Source organism: Accipiter gentilis, chromosome 36, assembly GCF_929443795.1.
Source record: "Accipiter gentilis chromosome 36, bAccGen1.1, whole genome shotgun sequence".
Classification (NCBI taxonomy): Eukaryota; Metazoa; Chordata; class Aves; order Accipitriformes; family Accipitridae; genus Astur; species Astur gentilis.
This window is the reverse complement of record NC_064915.1, coordinates 305,640-327,176: the sequence shown is the minus strand read 5'-3', so window position 1 is coordinate 327,176 and position 21,537 is coordinate 305,640. Positions and strand designations below refer to the sequence as shown.

Below are 21,537 nucleotides of genomic sequence, written 5' to 3'. Positions count from 1 at the left end.
GCATTTGAAAGAGAGCCCTGATAAATTGCTAGTGCCTTATACCACTGCCACTTACCAGGCCTTCCATGTTAGAGCTGTCTTAATCATTGATGCCGTTTGCTCAGACTTGGAGCCGTAATATCTGCTTCTTGTTTCAGGGTATATTATGAAGTTGCTGATGGCACTGCCGTAGCCCTTTGGCTAAGAAGAACAGCAAATAATTTGTGGATTATCCGTATAAGCAGCAGCCAAGCAGCATTCCCTTCCAATCAATAGGGAAGAAAGCTGCTGCACCGGTTTGTCTGGGTTCCCTCATACCAAAGGTCTTTCTCACATTTATTGATCCTTTTACATTTTGCAACTTGTTCAGGGTCAGTTGATGACCGGAGCGGACTATCACGTCTTTGAAAAGTGATTGTAACTGTGAAAAGAGGTTTGTTGACTTCCTCACGTGATAAGTAGACATTGAAGAAATTGCATGTTGCTCATCTCTTAAGTCAGAGACGGGAATTGGACAGATACTGTGTTACTAGAAAATAAAATACAACTGGGCCCCTTGAGACAGAAATGTAGTGATGAAATCGTGTCATATTACCACAGAGACATAGTGACTGTTTTCTCAACTAACAAACAGATCCTAGGCAAAAATAATGTTTGTTCCAGGTAATTCTGGTCAGTCTCCCAAGGCAGTGGATCTGCTTTGCGAATGAGAAAAAGTGGACCTAAATATTGAAAGAGGAAGGGCTATTTTTGTTCCCCAGTTCAAAATGGGCACAGCAGAGCCTCTATAGTTTTCAAATTGGTAGCAGCTCCTTTGCCTGCTTGTTAGCAGACAGAGCAGAATCTGTGCTTTCTCCTGTATGGCTCTTGAAAGAAACTTGGTTGAACTGGTTTGCTTGTTGGAAAAAAAAAGTGGGATGTTGGATCAAGTGCAACTGTAGCAAATACTGACCTTCCTGAAACTATTTAGAGTTTTCATGTGTTGATACTGGTTAGTAAAAAACAAAACTTGAAAAAAATCCTATAAGGATTAAGCTATGAGATTGTTTTCGGGGGGGGGGGGGGGGGGGAAGGAAAACTAAATGGAAGATAATTTTAGAGAAAGTAACTTTCATAGCACTTGGAGGTAACATAGCTGTCTGTAAACAGGATGTTTAAGGAAAAGATACTCGGTCTCTTTATGATTCTTTCTGTGGCCTTCTAACTGAAAAGTCTGACTGTGTGAACCCTGGTTATCTGTGTTACGGAAAACTGATGTGCTTTGCAAGCTGAGATTCTTCTGCAACAGAGCAAAGTAGGAGAGACGTGGTCTTGTGGTTTGGGTTACTATCCTGTGACGTGCCAAAAGAGGTCAGAAACTGTTTCCAGAGACTCTGGTGTCAGGGCAGAGGTTTCTGGGGAGGCTGTAGCTCAGCCCATCAGCTCAGCTCACCCCGGGGGTGCGGGGCTGTGCGGAGGTGGCGGGAGGCGAGGGAGGGCGAGCGGCTCGGCTGGATGGGGCGAGGGGGCCGGCGCGCAGAGGCAGGGGCCGGGCCGGGCCGGGCCGGGCCGGGCCGGGCGGCCCCGCGCCACCCCCCCGCGTCGGCGCGGTGGCGGGCGGCGAAGCCCGTCGCCTTCGCAGCCGCGGTGAAGTGCGCGGGTCTGGCCGCAGCGTCCGGCGTTGTTGGCCGGCGAGGGAAAAATCCTCGCCGGGCCGGGGCTGAGGGGCCGGGGCTGCGGGCGCGGCGGCCCTCCGGGCTCGTCAGTCAGGCGTCCGCCTGAGGCCGCGGGGCTTCCCGCCGCTCGGGAGCCGCGGCCGGGCCTGTCAGCGGCGCGGCCCCTGCCCGCGGCGGCGGAGAGGCGCTGGGGCGTCCCGGTCTCCGGCGCGGGCAGCGAGCGGGGGGGGTGGCTCCGGGCAAAGGAGGTTTGCAAAGGCCGGCTGGGGACGAGCGTTGGCGCTCGGCAGACCCGCGGTGATGTGCTGCGGCCCGGCGGCACCGAGGTGGAGGGAGGCTCTCGGCGGAGGGAACGTGTTCCTGGGGCCACAGGAACTTGTGGAGGTACCTACCGGCAGCAGTTGAGGAAGCGTTTTTTTTACTGTGGGTTTTTTTTTCCTGTCTCTTTTTTCCCCCTTCTTTCTGTGCTTTTTACCAGTGCCCGCGGCAATGACTTTTTTTGCCGCCACAGTGTTAAGGTTTTTGCTGGAAAACAGGTATGTTCTACAAAGCAATCTCTTGTGCCTTTCAATCTACAGAACTTGTGGACAAATGCGTAGGTCCACGCACGCGTTCATGTTGTGATGAAGAGCGATCAGAAATTGTGGGACCGCTTCTAGGACGTGATGACTTTGTCCGTATCCTCTGATGGAGGTGTTTAAGGCCGTCCAGTTTATGCTCCAGCTCAGTGATGTTACTGCTTTTGAGAGGTTTGAGTTCACCGGATAGGAGAGCCTTTTTTGTATGGATCAGTTGTCTTGTTCTGATTTTTTTATTTTACAGGTAAAATCACAGCTCAGTGTGACGTGGAAATAACTGGAAATAGTTTTATTTTTAAATTCGGGGCCTTATTTTCCTTGAAACTGGATTTTCAGACACGGTGCTAGAAGACGTTACAGAATTGTAAGTGTTGTTTCTGCCTCCTGTTCCTCTTGAACGTTTGGTTTCCTGGGGAAAAATGCTGTGTAAGCTCTGTAAGCGAAGAGGTTTTATATTTTTGGAATACTTGCCAGCTGAAGGGTTTGTACCTTGGACGTACACTGTAGAGGATGATCTGTTCAGGACATCCATGTCATAGAGTAGCTGTTGCATGACTTATACTTGTAATCAGGTTCCTACTTGATAGCCTTAACTTTGCGTGGATTGCGCCTTGAACTTTCCAGTAGTTTGTTTGTTTTTACATTTCCTTAAGGTCTAGGCAAAGGTTTAGAAAGTTAGCAGACTTAAGGATAAGTATTTATTACTTTGTCCTGCCACGTTGCTATTTGAAACCTGTGCTGAGTATTGGTGGTATTCAAGAAATTGCCGCGATTTAGAGGGTGAATCTGTAATCTTTACGTGTACTGAGCAGAAAAGGACAATGGATCTTTTTAGTTGCCAGATAGCTTTCTTTATCCAGGCGGTCAATTTGTCAAGATCGGGCTGCAGCGTGGGCAATTTATTTCTTAGTTCCAACAGCTGCCATCTTAATGTAGAGATTTATTCTGTAATCAAAACTGGAATTGTTGTCCCTGGTTATCTGTTCTTACTTATTTTTTTTTTCAATGCTGCTTCAGTGAGATTCCGTCTGAGGGCAGAAGAATCGCAAAGCTAGACCAGACTTTGCTAAATGGAAATAACATAGCACTGGTAAGTCATCACTGTTAAAATGCTGCATGCATTTATTTTCTGTACCTGTAAATCAATCAGTAACTGAGCTCAACTACTTTAAGCTGAGCTTTCCAGACAATTCCATTACACAAGGTAATTTCAAGTAGCTTCTGGGGCATATGTGTGTATGAACGATGCTGGAAAAGTGATCTTGCTGTCTTAGTACACGTTACAGTTTAAAAAAAAAAAGAAAAAAAAAAAAGAGCATGTCCCTAACTTTATTTTGGCGAATGTTTTTCTGGTCTTCAGGTGTGCAAGGGAATCGCTGGCTTTGTTAAGCGCTCCGTAAGCTGGTTCATACAGTGGCTTTTAACTCACGAGTGTTTGCCTGCATAAGCGTGTAGGTGGGATGCACCTACGTTTTATCCATTATTGTATGTATAGATGTGTTTGCAGCAGTTTGGATGTTTACAAGCTTGTCAAGTCATTTGGCAGTTACGATTACCGTGTGATGCCCAGAGAGCTGTACCTTTACGTGCTCTGAAAAAAATCTGGAGGTCTGTTGGCTTATACCAAATCAGAAGCACTATGATTTTTAGTTTATTATCTGCTGGTGTATGTAGGTCAGTACTGCAACAGTAATTAAATACTGTGATTATGCATCCCTAAGCTGAATTCTGCAACTTCCTAAATACCACAAGAGCAGACCTAGAATAGCTTTTTGTTTGTCGGCATAGATGGCTACAAAGTCAGGACTTCCTACGTAAAAGCATTCCTAATTTTGTGGGAAGAGGAGAGGAAGACCAACTCGAGTCGAAATGAGCTCTGTGTGAACGAGGAACAATCTCCATTTTGCTGTCTTACCCACCTTGCATCTCCTCGCCGTGTGTCTGAGCAAGTGCCATCTTGCCTTAATTTCTAAGCCTCTTTCTGCTTTGGTTATTGTTCTGCCTCCTTAAAGGATAGTGCATGTTCTGACTTCTTGTATGGGGTAAAATTACTACCATCCAGTTAAGCTGGTGGTATACTGTGCTTGAAGCAGAAGCTGGTGATGCTTAGAGTGCAAATTTTCAGCGAGACGTAGATACATTTCTGTATCGGATCTTGTGCCTCTCTTGCAGACACATCTTCCCATGTCAGGAAGACTATGCTTTAGACTTTTTCTTACTTCGGTCCTGAAAGCAGCAAAGTTCTTCCTCTCTAGAAGTGCTCAGCTAATTATTAAGAATGTATCAGTAAAAGCAATGGTTATCCTCTTCTTTTTTCCCTTATTCATGTTTTTCCTTTTGTATTTCTTTTTCTGTTGTTGAGCTCTTTACTTTCTTCCCTGGAAAATTACTCCCTGCTGCCTGTAGAAGAGTTCAGGCTCTTTATCAGTTTTTGAGCTCTGCTTACTGATAGAAGTTGGAAAGAGGAAACCAGCTTCCCAGTCTCGTGACAGTCTGGGGAGGAATCGGCAATTGGAGAAATTATTCACGAAAGGAAGGGTGTTCTTTGTCCTTTTAAAAATGAGCTGTAGTGTTTCTAGACAGAATCATTTCCTTGAGGTGAATACCAAAGACAAAACCCAAAATGTTTGTTATCTAGGAACTCCTTTGTGTTTTGTTAAACATTCTTTGTGTTTTGGAGGTTCTGTCCTGTGCTTCTCTGGCAATAACTGGCTTCCACTGTTGGGAGAGGAAGATAATATTGAATCGAAAAACCGCTTTTGTGGTCTACCGGTGAAGTCTCCATCTGCTGAATTGTTGTAAAGCAAGAACTGTCATGTGTAGGTTTGTAAAACTCAGATCTATGGCACAAACACAAAATTGTCGTCGTCTTTTATAGGTGGTTCCTGAAGGAGAAGGACCTGAAGTATAAATTGATACAGTTGTCATCTGTGAAGACATGGTTTTTATATATGTGTGTGTGTCTGTGTGTGTGTACGTAATCTAAACAGAGCTTTTGGGGTAATGGTGTGGGTTGCTTGTTTGTTTTGTTTACAGACTCTTGGAATTGACATTTGATAAAAGAGAAGGATTTCCCCTTCAGGAAAGGTGCATCACTAATGATGATGATGATGCTGGTTTTGTAAGTTGAAACCGTTACTTTCCTGTAAAGTCACACTAATTTGTTCTGAATAAAAGCCTTTCTTTTTGTTCTCTTTGTGCTCAGTTACGTAAGTGCACGAGTGAGTGAGTTTTCCAACGGGTTGATGGAGTGGAAAAAGAATAGTTACGTTCCAGTTGCTGTTGGTCTTCAGTTTTTCTACATCTGTTGCATTTGTTTATGGCCCAAGTCTATATAAAACCCAAATCGTGGGCCAAGAGATTGCTATTCTTTGCACTACAGGCAGATACTAAGCTGGATCATTTGTTTAAACCCTGCTTCAGGCCGTTGTCACCAGAAACCATGTGGCAGAGTGCTGTAGAATTCTGAAAGCTCTTCAAAGTGGATGCATCTGTTTGGTGCTCGGCAGCCGTTGGTTCTGCTGGCCTTGAGGTTCAGCGCTCTTGGACTTGTTTTGCTTGGCAGATGTACTCTCTTGTAGTAAAGGCATTGTAGTGGTATTTTGCGAGTGAGGACAGACAGACCAGACATCGTTCATGTCCAGGGGGCCGGGGCGGGAAGGTTGGTGTTCAAGCTTCTCATTCCTGTCAGCGGTGACTCCGCTTGCACCACTAAGTGGTGCTGTGTACATACGCTTAACTAAATTGGGAGCTGCCTGTGCCTGCCTGCTTGTGTAGTTCGGAGCGGTCCTTTCAGAGAAAATGTTCTTTTGGCTGCATTTGTTCTCCTGTGATACAAAAACTTGACAGCTATTGGGGGCAACTACTACTTTAGGAGAATTTCTATAAAGTAAGAAATTGCTGGTTTTATTTTGTCATGATGGGCACAAAATTAACTGATTCAAAATCACGTCCACTGCAGCTTATGCTTCCGTAACACACCACTCAACTGATTTCTATGCGTAAATGTCTTTGGAGAGGAATCACAGGTGCCTGCTGTGACTATAGGGACAAGCAGTATGGGCTCACAGGAACAGAACATGCTTTGCCTTCCCATCACCAGAAGAAAGAAAGAAAGAAAGAAAGAGGTGAAGAAGGGTGCTCAGGAGCAAGAGGCTGCAAGGAAGTTGCTGTACATGATCCTTTTGCCTTGCTTTATCTGACAGAAAAGCTGCCTTCTGCTAGTTGGGTCTTGGCTTGAAATACAAGGGGAGAGAGACTCCCGCCCCTCTCCCAGGGAGTGTGCTACTTTTGACTGGCTTGTTCTGACTATGTGATCTGCAATTACAATATTTAGATTACACGGTGACAGTCTATACCACTGACTCCCTGAATGGTTTTTCATTTCTGTCCCCGCTTCCTTCTCCAGCTTTTTTCAATATATCAATTTAAAAAAAAAAAAAAAAAAAAAAAAAATTAACCTTACATGAACATCATGTGTTGGCTTTGGCCCCAAACACTTTATTTCCTAGAAATAAGTTGAGTCTTTTCATCAGAATATGTAAAAGATTTCTAGCCACTGTAGTACTATTGTATTGTTTGTTTTTTTAAATAAGATTCTGTCCAGGTTCCAGCATGTGCACTAAATTTCTACTGCAGTAGAAGACGGTCTTAAGCTGAAGAGAGATTTCATGCTTGGGAGAGAAAAAGAGCAGATCTTGGCTCAAAAGTACCTTTTCCAAGGGAAAGGTAAACTCTTTTGTTTCTTTGGGGATTTTCATTCTGATAGCACAAGCATCTTGTTCTCTCAGGATTTTGTTATCTCTGGGGAAAAAAACCCTTGGTGTTGTGTCACTTCCTCCTTCCCTGGTTGTGTTTTTTTCACTCCTTTCAGAGGAAGTGCTAATACTGTTATAATTTAGGAAGACATTTTTAACTTATGACTCGGAGGTCTGCAGACATCACTGTAAAGACAGTTTCTGTGCATCCAAATGCTGTTAATCCCTTAAAATACGAAATGAAAGATGTGTAACTTGGCGCTGAGACGTCAGAGTATTCCAGATGGGTCTGGTTTACTTTGCTTTCAGTGTTCCTGTAGCCTGTTGCTTTGGAAGGTGCAGGTAACAAGCTTTTCAATTGAATAAATGAGTGGTAGTGGTTTTTTGTTTTCCTCCCCTAGAAATGTAGTGCTTGATCATACTGCACTGACCTGTAGAAGTTGTGGGCACTGTGGTGTTCTCCAGAATGCTACTTGGGCTGCCACTACAAGTAGGCCATTTAAAATAATAACCTTAGACTTTAAAAAGACATAAAAACTTAATGATGCTTAAAGTATAGTGCAGAGTAGTCATCAGGTTAAAATAACTTCATGCTTATGACATGCACAGTGATGGTTCCTTTCAGGTTTTTTGGTTGTTGTTGTTGTTTGGGTTTTTTTCTTCTTTAAGATGGCACTGGTTGCAGTGATCTTCAGTTTTACGACACAGCTAACTGTCTTAGTATAGATATGGTTCCTTTCTGCCTACTATTTCCGTTTACTGGCAGACATAGTTAAGATAGCTCTTTGGAGTTGTGGAGTGTGCGTGTGTATATAGATACGTGTGTGTGTGTGTGTGTGTGTGTGAATGTGTATGAAAATAAGATGACCTAAAGTCCCCTCCCCACATCATTAGTTTTTGCTGACCTGTATTTCAGTGTTACCAAGATTTTAAAGTGACCCAAGTATTGCTGTTGCAAATGTTTCCATGTTTGTCTAACTATTGTGATGACATAAATAAAAAAAAAAAATCAAAACACTAAATGTTTTATTACTTGCCCTATAACTATATAGGCGTTCCCTGTCTAATATCGATTTCTTTTTTCAGGATTCACTGTATTTTTTTTTTTTTTTTTACCCTATGAAACGGAAAGAGATTTCTGGCTTACTGTTGGCTTTTGATAGATGTTTTATCCTTGGGGAATTGCCCACCAATTAATTCATAGAGTTTGGAATTTAACTGAAGGACATTTTGCATGCCCGTGTTCAAATATCGATGCTAACAAGCCACCATACGGTTCATGTTGATAGCTTTATGGATACTTAAAGGTAGGCAATAGTCTTATTTTTTAATAATGCTTAACCTTTTTGTCTTTGGCAAGAACAAGCAAGTCTGCCTGGTTTTGTAGGACTTGCAGCTTTTCCTTAACATCGGACTTTAAAAAGGGGAGAACCGGTATCAGGTACGCCGTTAGGATGGTGATTTTTAAAATACGAAGCTGCGTAACAGTCTCGGGAAGAACATGTGTGACTGGGCGTGAGAGTCTGTGGCACAGCATTACTAACATTTGCTTAAAAAAGTTTTGAAGAATGAAGCATTTGCTTTATGAACGGTACTCGAGGACGAATTCTGATGCTGCTAAAGTTTATTGAAAAATAGGCACTGATTTCAGTGATGATGCAGGTGTGGTTTCTGTTCATGCCTTAAATCTGAAAAGAAGAGAAGAGAAACCTCCATTTGAAGGAGGATTTTGTATGAAGGGTAATCAAACCGGTAACCTACTTTAAGAACGACTTTAAAATATTTGGAGCATCGGTTAAAGGCAAATAAGTAAAGTTTATCATATCCTCCTACATAAGCTGTGACTATCGAATACAGTCAGCAGTGCGCCTCAGAACTTGTTGGTGTGCAACTGAAACGTGTTAAGTTGTAAGACTTCACAGCCACGAGCTGATGGGCCACAGTTCTCTCCGAGCATGAAGCGAGCTGATGGGCCACAGTTCTCTCCGAGCATGAAGCGCTGTAAGTTTTAGTTTCTTGCACAGCAGTGACTCTTTTCAACATTAGTAACTATACAACAGGGTAAAAGGCAAATTTAGTGAATAATAATGTGTCGTTCTCAGAGTAGCTGTTTGCATTTCACCATGATGCAGATGCTTTCTATAGCAGTTGTGTTGGCCCGTGTCTTAGAATTCGGTTAATCCTCTCCTGAACTCATTTAAACTTTTGGCTTCAACTGCATCACTGACAATATGTTTCACAAGAGAAAAATTATTTCCTTTAAAAAAAAGGGGGGGAGGGGTGGGAGAAGAAGGGGTGGAGGAAGTGGGGATAAAAAAATCTGTTGTCTGCCAGTGCTGTGGGCTGCTCACTCATTTTTCTGTAGAACTCCTGGGGGTTTGTTGTTGTTGTTGTTGTTGTTGTTCTGCTACCTTAATGCTAATAGGCATTTCTACCTTTTCTACCTTGTTTTTCTACCTAATGCTAATAGGCATTAGCCTATCCTCTGCACCTTCGGTCATTTCCTGAAGTTTGTCTGTGGTTTCCTACATGAGTAGGTAAATGTATCTATTTTACTTCACAGAGCTTTGATAGTTTTTTAAATTATACAAGTAATTTAAGTCTTGGAACAAATGTCTTTGCTTATTGATTTTTGTGAGTAGCTGCAAAAATCTCGTTTATTAGTTGCCCCTTTTAAAATTAAAATAAAAATGAATGCTATGCAAGAAATAGGTTGCAAGTAACTGTTAGGGTCTTACTACTGCTCGCTGTTGAGAGATCGTGGGAAGTGCAGAGAATTTGTGTTAAAAGTGACGGGCATTTTTCAAGATAGTTTTCCAGGTCTGAGGCGTGCTGAAATATCTCTTTCCTATGATAGCGTGTTTAGTTTCATTGACTTCAGCGGAACACACAGAATACATTGACTTAAACTAGCTGAGAATCTGATGATAAGGTTTTATACTCTACCTAACATAGTGTTGTGATGACCTGTCCTCCGAACTCAAAATTATGTTTGATGATCTTAACAAGGAGGCCGGATCTTTGATCTGGAAATTATGCTGATAGCGACGTTACAGAATCCAGGCTTGTAACTTCACTGGTTTCTTGCAGCCCCTCAAGTTCATGAAGGACAATAAAGACCCATTCTTTTTTGTTCTTGTGCTATAATCAGTGATGGAAGTATGACATTGTCAGTTGTAAGAAGTGGCTTAACTGCTGTTGGAGTCTGCTGTTCTGCCTGAAAAACCTGTTGATTTGCATGGGTTTGCACAGCTTATGCTAATGATATGGCTGGAATGAGACAGGATCTTGTGTAGTCTGCAAGGGCTGTGTATGGTCCTGGTTTATAGCTGGGTGGGAGGGATTGGTTCGAGTTACTTCTGATTTGCCCTATTTAATATCTTTGTTTCCTAATGGCAACTGGCAACAGACAATGCGTATGGGTTTCAAGGCCCTGTGGAACAGAGAAGGTAGTTTGCCAGTGTTCTTACTGCTGTTGCAGACGTCGTTTCAGTGGATTGAAAGTGGCACATTCCAAGTACCTTTTCCTACCATTGCTGCGTTTTGGTTTTTTTTTTAATCCAGAAGAATGTTTCTGTACTTCCCTTCCCTATAGGTAGTTGCATGTTGATTTACATTGCATGCTATTGCAGCGTTCTTAGTCTACCAGTTACAGATTACTCCTTTCAGTTCTTGTGCATTTCTGAATGTGTATCTACCTATACACCTACTAAACTCACATTTATTCAGACATGATATGCAACTGCTACGGAAGTCAGCTATTGTGCTAGTTATGGTGTTTGCCCCGTCAGTTGTTTTACTATCTAATAAGTACCTGAGGACAGAGAAGGGGAGTGTCAGAAAATAGACCAGTCAGGTCAGGCTTTATGTTAGAAATGGTTTTCATAAGATTTAAGAGAACGCAGTTTTGGAATAAGGATTTACATACCGCTCCTGGTGTTCTGTTGGGCTGACGTTTTGCAAGAAGCTGAGGTGTTTAACTTTCAAAAGCTGTTTCTGTAAATTGGCTTACCTATGAGTACTCTCCTTCACCTGTGTAACGAAGAAATAAATGTGCATCTCTAGGCATGTGCATATGCAGATAGAATTGTAAGTGCACAGCTGGGGATGATGCTTGTGTTTGAGGGTAGAAATACAGAGAGGGACAGCAGTGGGGAAAGAAGAACCTTTGAAGATAGTCTAGCGTTGCTCTCATTCTAGAGGTGAATGATCAACGTTCTGTACCATTCTTGACAAATGCTTGCCTAATTTATTCTTAAACATTTCCTGTAATTATTACTACTGTTGCAAAGATTGCCACATACCCTAAGTTTTTCAGGTTGTAATTTAAGCCCCACGATTCCGTGTAACTGTGTGCAGTGGATGCACACAAAAGTTTTTCCTTATAGCTACCCTTTAGAGTTTAAACATTGTTATTTCTCTTCAGTATTGCCCTTTCCAGGTTAAGCAGCTGTTTTTCAATTTATGCTTTGAAGTCAGACTCCTGTACATCGTTGAGCACCCTCTTGGACTTACTGTAGACCCTCACCAGTTATACTACACCCTTCTTGAAAAGCAGTACATCATCTGGAGGGTTCAGCAGCTAATCCGTGCAAATGTAGCGCTGCAGAAATAATGCTTAGATGTACTAACTCAAGTGTGATGTGTGAGGAGGAATCACTGGGCCTTTTGATTAGCAAGAAACGGTACGTAAAAACTAGGTGACAGAATGTCCTGGGTTCAGCTGGGATAGAGTTAATTTTTACAGGAACCTGGGAGGTGGGGGCATAGCCGGGGCAGCTGACCTGAACTAGCCAAGGAGCTATTCCATACCATGTGACATCCTGCCCAGTATATAAATGGGGAGCGGGCCGGGGGGTGGTCTCGGTTTTCGGTGGGGGAAGTGGCGGAGCGTCGGGTCCCGGGTGGTGAGCAGTTGCGCTGTGCATCACTCTTTTTGTATACTTTCTTTTCATTAGTGACGTTGTTGTTGTTGTAATCTCTTTTGTGTTTGTCCCAGTAAACTGCCTTTATCTCAACCCTCGAGGTTCCAGTTTCTTTTCCTTTTCTCTCCTCCGTCTCCTCCCCATCCCACCGGAGGGGGGCGGAGGAGTGAGCGAGCGGCTGCGTGGTCCTTTGTTACCGGCCGGGCTGAAACCACGACACAGAAATAGGACACGAAGCTGGCACCCTGGTCTTCAAGCTTACAGTGCAGCTCCGTGGGCTTTGGCTGGCTACAGAAGAGCATGAGGCACAGGAGAGAACTGCTGCTGGATCTTAGTGAAAGGATGGTAAGTCATTTGGAGAGAGGTTTTCAAAGCCAGGAATTCAAGTCGGGTGCCCGATTCCAGATTGCCTGTGAAATCACTGTGTACTTCCCTCGCTTGTCTAACTTTGTGTTGTATATTGTCTAGCAGCTTTTTTTTCAAAGTTAACAAAGCTACACTTGTGTGATAGGTGATGTAATGATCTCATAATAATAGTCAAAATCCAAGTCACAGAAAATGCCAGCATTTGAAAGAGAGCCCTGATAAATTGCTAGTGCCTTATACCACTGCCACTTACCAGGCCTTCCATGTTAGAGCTGTCTTAATCATTGATGCCGTTTGCTCAGACTTGGAGCCGTAATATCTGCTTCTTGTTTCAGGGTATATTATGAAGTTGCTGATGGCACTGCCGTAGCCCTTTGGCTAAGAAGAACAGCAAATAATTTGTGGATTATCCGTATAAGCAGCAGCCAAGCAGCATTCCCTTCCAATCAATAGGGAAGAAAGCTGCTGCACCGGTTTGTCTGGGTTCCCTCATACCAAAGGTCTTTCTCACATTTATTGATCCTTTTACATTTTGCAACTTGTTCAGGGTCAGTTGATGACCGGAGCGGACTATCACGTCTTTGAAAAGTGATTGTAACTGTGAAAAGAGGTTTGTTGACTTCCTCACGTGATAAGTAGACATTGAAGAAATTGCATGTTGCTCATCTCTTAAGTCAGAGACCGGAATTGGACAGATACTGTGTTACTAGAAAATAAAATACAACTGGGCCCCTTGAGACAGAAATGTAGTGATGAAATCGTGTCATATTACCACAGAGACATAGTGACTGTTTTCTCAACTAACAAACAGATCCTAGGCAAAAATAATGTTTGTTCCAGGTAATTCTGGTCAGTCTCCCAAGGCAGTGGATCTGCTTTGCGAATGAGAAAAAGTGGACCTAAATATTGAAAGAGGAAGGGCTATTTTTGTTCCCCAGTTCAAAATGGGCACAGCAGAGCCTCTATAGTTTTCAAATTGGTAGCAGCTCCTTTGCCTGCTTGTTAGCAGACAGAGCAGAATCTGTGCTTTCTCCTGTATGGCTCTTGAAAGAAACTTGGTTGAACTGGTTTGCTTGTTGGAAAAAAAAAGTGGGATGTTGGATCAAGTGCAACTGTAGCAAATACTGACCTTCCTGAAACTATTTAGAGTTTTCATGTGTTGATACTGGTTAGTAAAAAACAAAACTTGAAAAAAATCCTATAAGGATTAAGCTATGAGATTGTTTTCGGGGGGGGGGGGGGGAAGGAAAACTAAATGGAAGATAATTTTAGAGAAAGTAACTTTCATAGCACTTGGAGGTAACATAGCTGTCTGTAAACAGGATGTTTAAGGAAAAGATACTCGGTCTCTTTATGATTCTTTCTGTGGCCTTCTAACTGAAAAGTCTGACTGTGTGAACCCTGGTTATCTGTGTTACGGAAAACTGATGTGCTTTGCAAGCTGAGATTCTTCTGCAACAGAGCAAAGTAGGAGAGACGTGGTCTTGTGGTTTGGGTTACTATCCTGTGACGTGCCAAAAGAGGTCAGAAACTGTTTCCAGAGACTCTGGTGTCAGGGCAGAGGTTTCTGGGGAGGCTGTAGCTCAGCCCATCAGCTCAGCTCACCCCGGGGGTGCGGGGCTGTGCGGAGGTGGCGGGAGGCGAGGGAGGGCGAGCGGCTCGGCTGGATGGGGCGAGGGGGCCGGCGCGCAGAGGCAGGGGCCGGGCCGGGCCGGGCCGGGCCGGGCCGGGCCGGGCGGCCCCGCGCCACCCCCCCGCGTCGGCGCGGTGGCGGGCGGCGAAGCCCGTCGCCTTCGCAGCCGCGGTGAAGTGCGCGGGTCTGGCCGCAGCGTCCGGCGTTGTTGGCCGGCGAGGGAAAAATCCTCGCCGGGCCGGGGCTGAGGGGCCGGGGCTGCGGGCGCGGCGGCCCTCCGGGCTCGTCAGTCAGGCGTCCGCCTGAGGCCGCGGGGCTTCCCGCCGCTCGGGAGCCGCGGCCGGGCCTGTCAGCGGCGCGGCCCCTGCCCGCGGCGGCGGAGAGGCGCTGGGGCGTCCCGGTCTCCGGCGCGGGCAGCGAGCGGGGGGGGTGGCTCCGGGCAAAGGAGGTTTGCAAAGGCCGGCTGGGGACGAGCGTTGGCGCTCGGCAGACCCGCGGTGATGTGCTGCGGCCCGGCGGCACCGAGGTGGAGGGAGGCTCTCGGCGGAGGGAACGTGTTCCTGGGGCCACAGGAACTTGTGGAGGTACCTACCGGCAGCAGTTGAGGAAGCGTTTTTTTTACTGTGGGTTTTTTTTTCCTGTCTCTTTTTTCCCCCTTCTTTCTGTGCTTTTTACCAGTGCCCGCGGCAATGACTTTTTTTGCCGCCACAGTGTTAAGGTTTTTGCTGGAAAACAGGTATGTTCTACAAAGCAATCTCTTGTGCCTTTCAATCTACAGAACTTGTGGACAAATGCGTAGGTCCACGCACGCGTTCATGTTGTGATGAAGAGCGATCAGAAATTGTGGGACCGCTTCTAGGACGTGATGACTTTGTCCGTATCCTCTGATGGAGGTGTTTAAGGCCGTCCAGTTTATGCTCCAGCTCAGTGATGTTACTGCTTTTGAGAGGTTTGAGTTCACCGGATAGGAGAGCCTTTTTTGTATGGATCAGTTGTCTTGTTCTGATTTTTTTATTTTACAGGTAAAATCACAGCTCAGTGTGACGTGGAAATAACTGGAAATAGTTTTATTTTTAAATTCGGGGCCTTATTTTCCTTGAAACTGGATTTTCAGACACGGTGCTAGAAGACGTTACAGAATTGTAAGTGTTGTTTCTGCCTCCTGTTCCTCTTGAACGTTTGGTTTCCTGGGGAAAAATGCTGTGTAAGCTCTGTAAGCGAAGAGGTTTTATATTTTTGGAATACTTGCCAGCTGAAGGGTTTGTACCTTGGACGTACACTGTAGAGGAAGATCTGTTCAGGACATCCATGTCATAGAGTAGCTGTTGCATGACTTATACTTGTAATCAGGTTCCTACTTGATAGCCTTAACTTTGCGTGGATTGCGCCTTGAACTTTCCAGTAGTTTGTTTGTTTTTACATTTCCTTAAGGTCTAGGCAAAGGTTTAGAAAGTTAGCAGACTTAAGGATAAGTATTTATTACTTTGTCCTGCCACGTTGCTATTTGAAACCTGTGCTGAGTATTGGTGGTATTCAAGAAATTGCCGCGATTTAGAGGGTGAATCTGTAATCTTTACGTGTACTGAGCAGAAAAGGACAATGGATCTTTTTAGTTGCCAGATAGCTTTCTTTATCCAGGCGGTCAATTTGTCAAGATCGGGCTGCAGCGTGGGCAATTTATTTCTTAGTTCCAACAGCTGCCATCTTAATGTAGAGATTTATTCTGTAATCAAAACTGGAATTGTTGTCCCTGGTTATCTGTTCTTACTTATTTTTTTTTTCAATGCTGCTTCAGTGAGATTCCGTCTGAGGGCAGAAGAATCGCAAAGCTAGACCAGACTTTGCTAAATGGAAATAACATAGCACTGGTAAGTCATCACTGTTAAAATGCTGCATGCATTTATTTTCTGTACCTGTAAATCAATCAGTAACTGAGCTCAACTACTTTAAGCTGAGCTTTCCAGACAATTCCATTACACAAGGTAATTTCAAGTAGCTTCTGGGGCATATGTGTGTATGAACGATGCTGGAAAAGTGATCTTGCTGTCTTAGTACACGTTACAGTTTAAAAAAAAAAAGAAAAAAAAAAAAGAGCATGTCCCTAACTTTATTTTGGCGAATGTTTTTCTGGTCTTCAGGTGTGCAAGGGAATCGCTGGCTTTGTTAAGCGCTCCGTAAGCTGGTTCATACAGTGGCTTTTAACTCACGAGTGTTTGCCTGCATAAGCGTGTAGGTGGGATGCACCTACGTTTTATCCATTATTGTATGTATAGATGTGTTTGCAGCAGTTTGGATGTTTACAAGCTTGTCAAGTCATTTGGCAGTTACGATTACCGTGTGATGCCCAGAGAGCTGTACCTTTACGTGCTCTGAAAAAAATCTGGAGGTCTGTTGGCTTATACCAAATCAGAAGCACTATGATTTTTAGTTTATTATCTGCTGGTGTATGTAGGTCAGTACTGCAACAGTAATTAAATACTGTGATTATGCATCCCTAAGCTGAATTCTGCAACTTCCTAAATACCACAAGAGCAGACCTAGAATAGCTTTTTGTTTGTCGGCATAGATGGCTACAAAGTCAGGACTTCCTACGTAAAAGCATTCCTAATTTTGTGGGAAGAGGAGAGGAAGACCAACTCGAGTCGAAATGAGCTCTGTGTGAACGAGGAACAATCTCCATTTTGCTGTCTTACCCACCTTGCATCTCCTCGCCGTGTGTCTGAGCAAGTGCCATCTTGCCTTAATTTCTAAGCCTCTTTCTGCTTTGGTTATTGTTCTGCCTCCTTAAAGGATAGTGCATGTTCTGACTTCTTGTATGGGGTAAAATTACTACCATCCAGTTAAGCTGGTGGTATACTGTGCTTGAAGCAGAAGCTGGTGATGCTTAGAGTGCAAATTTTCAGCGAGACGTAGATACATTTCTGTATCGGATCTTGTGCCTCTCTTGCAGACACATCTTCCCATGTCAGGAAGACTATGCTTTAGACTTTTTCTTACTTCGGTCCTGAAAGCAGCAAAGTTCTTCCTCTCTAGAAGTGCTCAGCTAATTATTAAGAATGTATCAGTAAAAGCAATGGTTATCCTCTTCTTTTTTCCCTTATTCATGTTTTTCCTTTTGTATTTCTTTTTCTGTTGTTGAGCTCTTTACTTTCTTCCCTGGAAAATTACTCCCTGCTGCCTGTAGAAGAGTTCAGGCTCTTTATCAGTTTTTGAGCTCTGCTTACTGATAGAAGTTGGAAAGAGGAAACCAGCTTCCCAGTCTCGTGACAGTCTGGGGAGGAATCGGCAATTGGAGAAATTATTCACGAAAGGAAGGGTGTTCTTTGTCCTTTTAAAAATGAGCTGTAGTGTTTCTAGACAGAATCATTTCCTTGAGGTGAATACCAAAGACAAAACCCAAAATGTTTGTTATCTAGGAACTCCTTTGTGTTTTGTTAAACATTCTTTGTGTTTTGGAGGTTCTGTCCTGTGCTTCTCTGGCAATAACTGGCTTCCACTGTTGGGAGAGGAAGATAATATTGAATCGAAAAACCGCTTTTGTGGTCTACCGGTGAAGTCTCCATCTGCTGAATTGTTGTAAAGCAAGAACTGTCATGTGTAGGTTTGTAAAACTCAGATCTATGGCACAAACACAAAATTGTCGTCGTCTTTTATAGGTGGTTCCTGAAGGAGAAGGACCTGAAGTATAAATTGATACAGTTGTCATCTGTGAAGACATGGTTTTTATATATGTGTGTGTGTCTGTGTGTGTGTACGTAATCTAAACAGAGCTTTTGGGGTAATGGTGTGGGTTGCTTGTTTGTTTTGTTTACAGACTCTTGGAATTGACATTTGATAAAAGAGAAGGATTTCCCCTTCAGGAAAGGTGCATCACTAATGATGATGATGATGCTGGTTTTGTAAGTTGAAACCGTTACTTTCCTGTAAAGACACACTAATTTGTTCTGAATAAAAGCCTTTCTTTTTGTTCTCTTTGTGCTCAGTTACGTAAGTGCACGAGTGAGTGAGTTTTCCAACGGGTTGATGGAGTGGAAAAAGAATAGTTACGTTCCAGTTGCTGTTGGTCTTCAGTTTTTCTACATCTGTTGCATTTGTTTATGGCCCAAGTCTATATAAAACCCAAATCGTGGGCCAAGAGATTGCTATTCTTTGCACTACAGGCAGATACTAAGCTGGATCATTTGTTTAAACCCTGCTTCAGGCCGTTGTCACCAGAAACCATGTGGCAGAGTGCTGTAGAATTCTGAAAGCTCTTCAAAGTGGATGCATCTGTTTGGTGCTCGGCAGCCGTTGGTTCTGCTGGCCTTGAGGTTCAGCGCTCTTGGACTTGTTTTGCTTGGCAGATGTACTCTCTTGTAGTAAAGGCATTGTAGTGGTATTTTGCGAGTGAGGACAGACAGACCAGACATCGTTCATGTCCAGGGGGCCGGGGCGGGAAGGTTGGTGTTCAAGCTTCTCATTCCTGTCAGCGGTGACTCCGCTTGCACCACTAAGTGGTGCTGTGTACATACGCTTAACTAAATTGGGAGCTGCCTGTGCCTGCCTGCTTGTGTAGTTCGGAGCGGTCCTTTCAGAGAAAATGTTCTTTTGGCTGCATTTGTTCTCCTGTGATACAAAAACTTGACAGCTATTGGGGGCAACTACTACTTTAGGAGAATTTCTATAAAGTAAGAAATTGCTGGTTTTATTTTGTCATGATGGGCACAAAATTAACTGATTCAAAATCACGTCCACTGCAGCTTATGCTTCCGTAACACACCACTCAACTGATTTCTATGCGTAAATGTCTTTGGAGAGGAATCACAGGTGCCTGCTGTGACTATAGGGACAAGCAGTATGGGCTCACAGGAACAGAACATGCTTTGCCTTCCCATCACCAGAAGAAAGAAAGAAAGAAAGAAAGAGGTGAAGAAGGGTGCTCAGGAGCAAGAGGCTGCAAGGAAGTTGCTGTACATGATCCTTTTGCCTTGCTTTATCTGACAGAAAAGCTGCCTTCTGCTAGTTGGGTCTTGGCTTGAAATACAAGGGGAGAGAGACTCCCGCCCCTCTCCCAGGGAGTGTGCTACTTTTGACTGGCTTGTTCTGACTATGTGATCTGCAATTACAATATTTAGATTACACGGTGACAGTCTATACCACTGACTCCCTGAATGGTTTTTCATTTCTGTCCCCGCTTCCTTCTCCAGCTTTTTTCAATATATCAATTTAAAAAAAAAAAAAAAAAAAAAAAAAAATTAACCTTACATGAACATCATGTGTTGGCTTTGGCCCCAAACACTTTATTTCCTAGAAATAAGTTGAGTCTTTTCATCAGAATATGTAAAAGATTTCTAGCCACTGTAGTACTATTGTATTGTTTGTTTTTTTAAATAAGATTCTGTCCAGGTTCCAGCATGTGCACTAAATTTCTACTGCAGTAGAAGACGGTCTTAAGCTGAAGAGAGATTTCATGCTTGGGAGAGAAAAAGAGCAGATCTTGGCTCAAAAGTACCTTTTCCAAGGGAAAGGTAAACTCTTTTGTTTCTTTGGGGATTTTCATTCTGATAGCACAAGCATCTTGTTCTCTCAGGATTTTGTTATCTCTGGGGAAAAAAACCCTTGGTGTTGTGTCACTTCCTCCTTCCCTGGTTGTGTTTTTTTTCACTCCTTTCAGAGGAAGTGCTAATACTGTTATAATTTAGGAAGACATTTTTAACTTATGACTCGGAGGTCTGCAGACATCACTGTAAAGACAGTTTCTGTGCATCCAAATGCTGTTAATCCCTTAAAATACGAAATGAAAGATGTGTAACTTGGCGCTGAGACGTCAGAGTATTCCAGATGGGTCTGGTTTACTTTGCTTTCAGTGTTCCTGTAGCCTGTTGCTTTGGAAGGTGCAGGTAACAAGCTTTTCAATTGAATAAATGAGTGGTAGTGGTTTTTTGTTTTCCTCCCCTAGAAATGTAGTGCTTGATCATACTGCACTGACCTGTAGAAGTTGTGGGCACTGTGGTGTTCTCCAGAATGCTACTTGGGCTGCCACTACAAGTAGGCCATTTAAAATAATAACCTTAGACTTTAAAAAGACATAAAAACTTAATGATGCTTAAAGTATAGTGCAGAGTAGTCATCAGGTTAAAATAACTTCATGCTTATGACATGCACAGTGATGGTTCCTTTCAGGTTTTTTGGTTGTTGTTGTTGTTTGGGTTTTTTTCTTCTTTAAGATGGCACTGGTTGCAGTGATCTTCAGTTTTACGACACAGCTAACTGTCTTAGTATAGATATGGTTCCTTTCTGCCTACTATTTCCGTTTACTGGCAGACATAGTTAAGATAGCTCTTTGGAGTTGTGGAGTGTGCGTGTGTATATAGATACGTGTGTGTGTGTGTGTGTGTGTGTGAATGTGTATGAAAATAAGATGACCTAAAGTCCCCTCCCCACATCATTAGTTTTTGCTGACCTGTATTTCAGTGTTACCAAGATTTTAAAGTGACCCAAGTATTGCTGTTGCAAATGTTTCCATGTTTGTCTAACTATTGTGATGACATAAATAAAAAAAAAAAATCAAAACACTAAATGTTTTATTACTTGCCCTATAACTATATAGGCGTTCCCTGTCTAATATCGATTTCTTTTTTCAGGATTCACTGTATTTTTTTTTTTTTTTTTACCCTATGAAACGGAAAGAGATTTCTGGCTTACTGTTGGCTTTTGATAGATGTTTTATCCTTGGGGAATTGCCCACCAATTAATTCATAGAGTTTGGAATTTAACTGAAGGACATTTTGCATGCCCGTGTTCAAATATCGATGCTAACAAGCCACCATACGGTTCATGTTGATAGCTTTATGGATACTTAAAGGTAGGCAATAGTCTTATTTTTTAATAATGCTTAACCTTTTTGTCTTTGGCAAGAACAAGCAAGTCTGCCTGGTTTTGTAGGACTTGCAGCTTTTCCTTAACATCGGACTTTAAAAAGGGGAGAACCGGTATCAGGTACGCCGTTAGGATGGTGATTTTTAAAATACGAAGCTGCGTAACAGTCTCGGGAAGAACATGTGTGACTGGGCGTGAGAGTCTGTGGCACAGCATTACTAACATTTGCTTAAAAAAGTTTTGAAGAATGAAGCATTTGCTTTATGAACGGTACTCGAGGACGAATTCTGATGCTGCTAAAGTTTATTGAAAAATAGGCACTGATTTCAGTGATGATGCAGGTGTGGTTTCTGTTCATGCCTTAAATCTGAAAAGAAGAGAAGAGAAACCTCCATTTGAAGGAGGATTTTGTATGAAGGGTAATCAAACCGGTAACCTACTTTAAGAACGACTTTAAAATATTTGGAGCATCGGTTAAAGGCAAATAAGTAAAGTTTATCATATCCTCCTACATAAGCTGTGACTATCGAATACAGTCAGCAGTGCGCCTCAGAACTTGTTGGTGTGCAACTGAAACGTGTTAAGTTGTAAGACTTCACAGCCATGAGCTGATGGGCCACAGTTCTCTCCGAGCATGAAGCGAGCTGATGGGCCACAGTTCTCTCCGAGCATGAAGCGCTGTAAGTTTTAGTTTCTTGCACAGCAGTGACTCTTTTCAACATTAGTAACTATACAACAGGGTAAAAGGCAAATTTAGTGAATAATAATGTGTCGTTCTCAGAGTAG

At 43.2% G+C, this 21,537-nt stretch overlaps 1 long non-coding RNA gene across 3 annotated transcripts in view; it reads left to right on the top strand.

Annotated features, from left to right (window-relative positions):
- The first annotated feature begins 1,802 nt into the window (after nucleotides 1-1,802).
- Nucleotides 1,803-21,537, top strand: part of LOC126035030 (uncharacterized) — a 150,178-nt gene continuing 130,443 nt past the window's right edge. The window contains exons 1-2 of one of the 3 annotated variants that reach the window (XR_007504815.1): nucleotides 1,803-2,576; nucleotides 15,689-15,761. This is a non-coding gene — a long non-coding RNA (uncharacterized LOC126035030). Of the gene's footprint in view, nucleotides 2,577-14,261; nucleotides 15,036-15,688; nucleotides 15,762-21,537 lie in introns of those variants that run through there. The other 2 variants (XR_007504814.1, XR_007504816.1) reach the window with 2 other exon arrangements.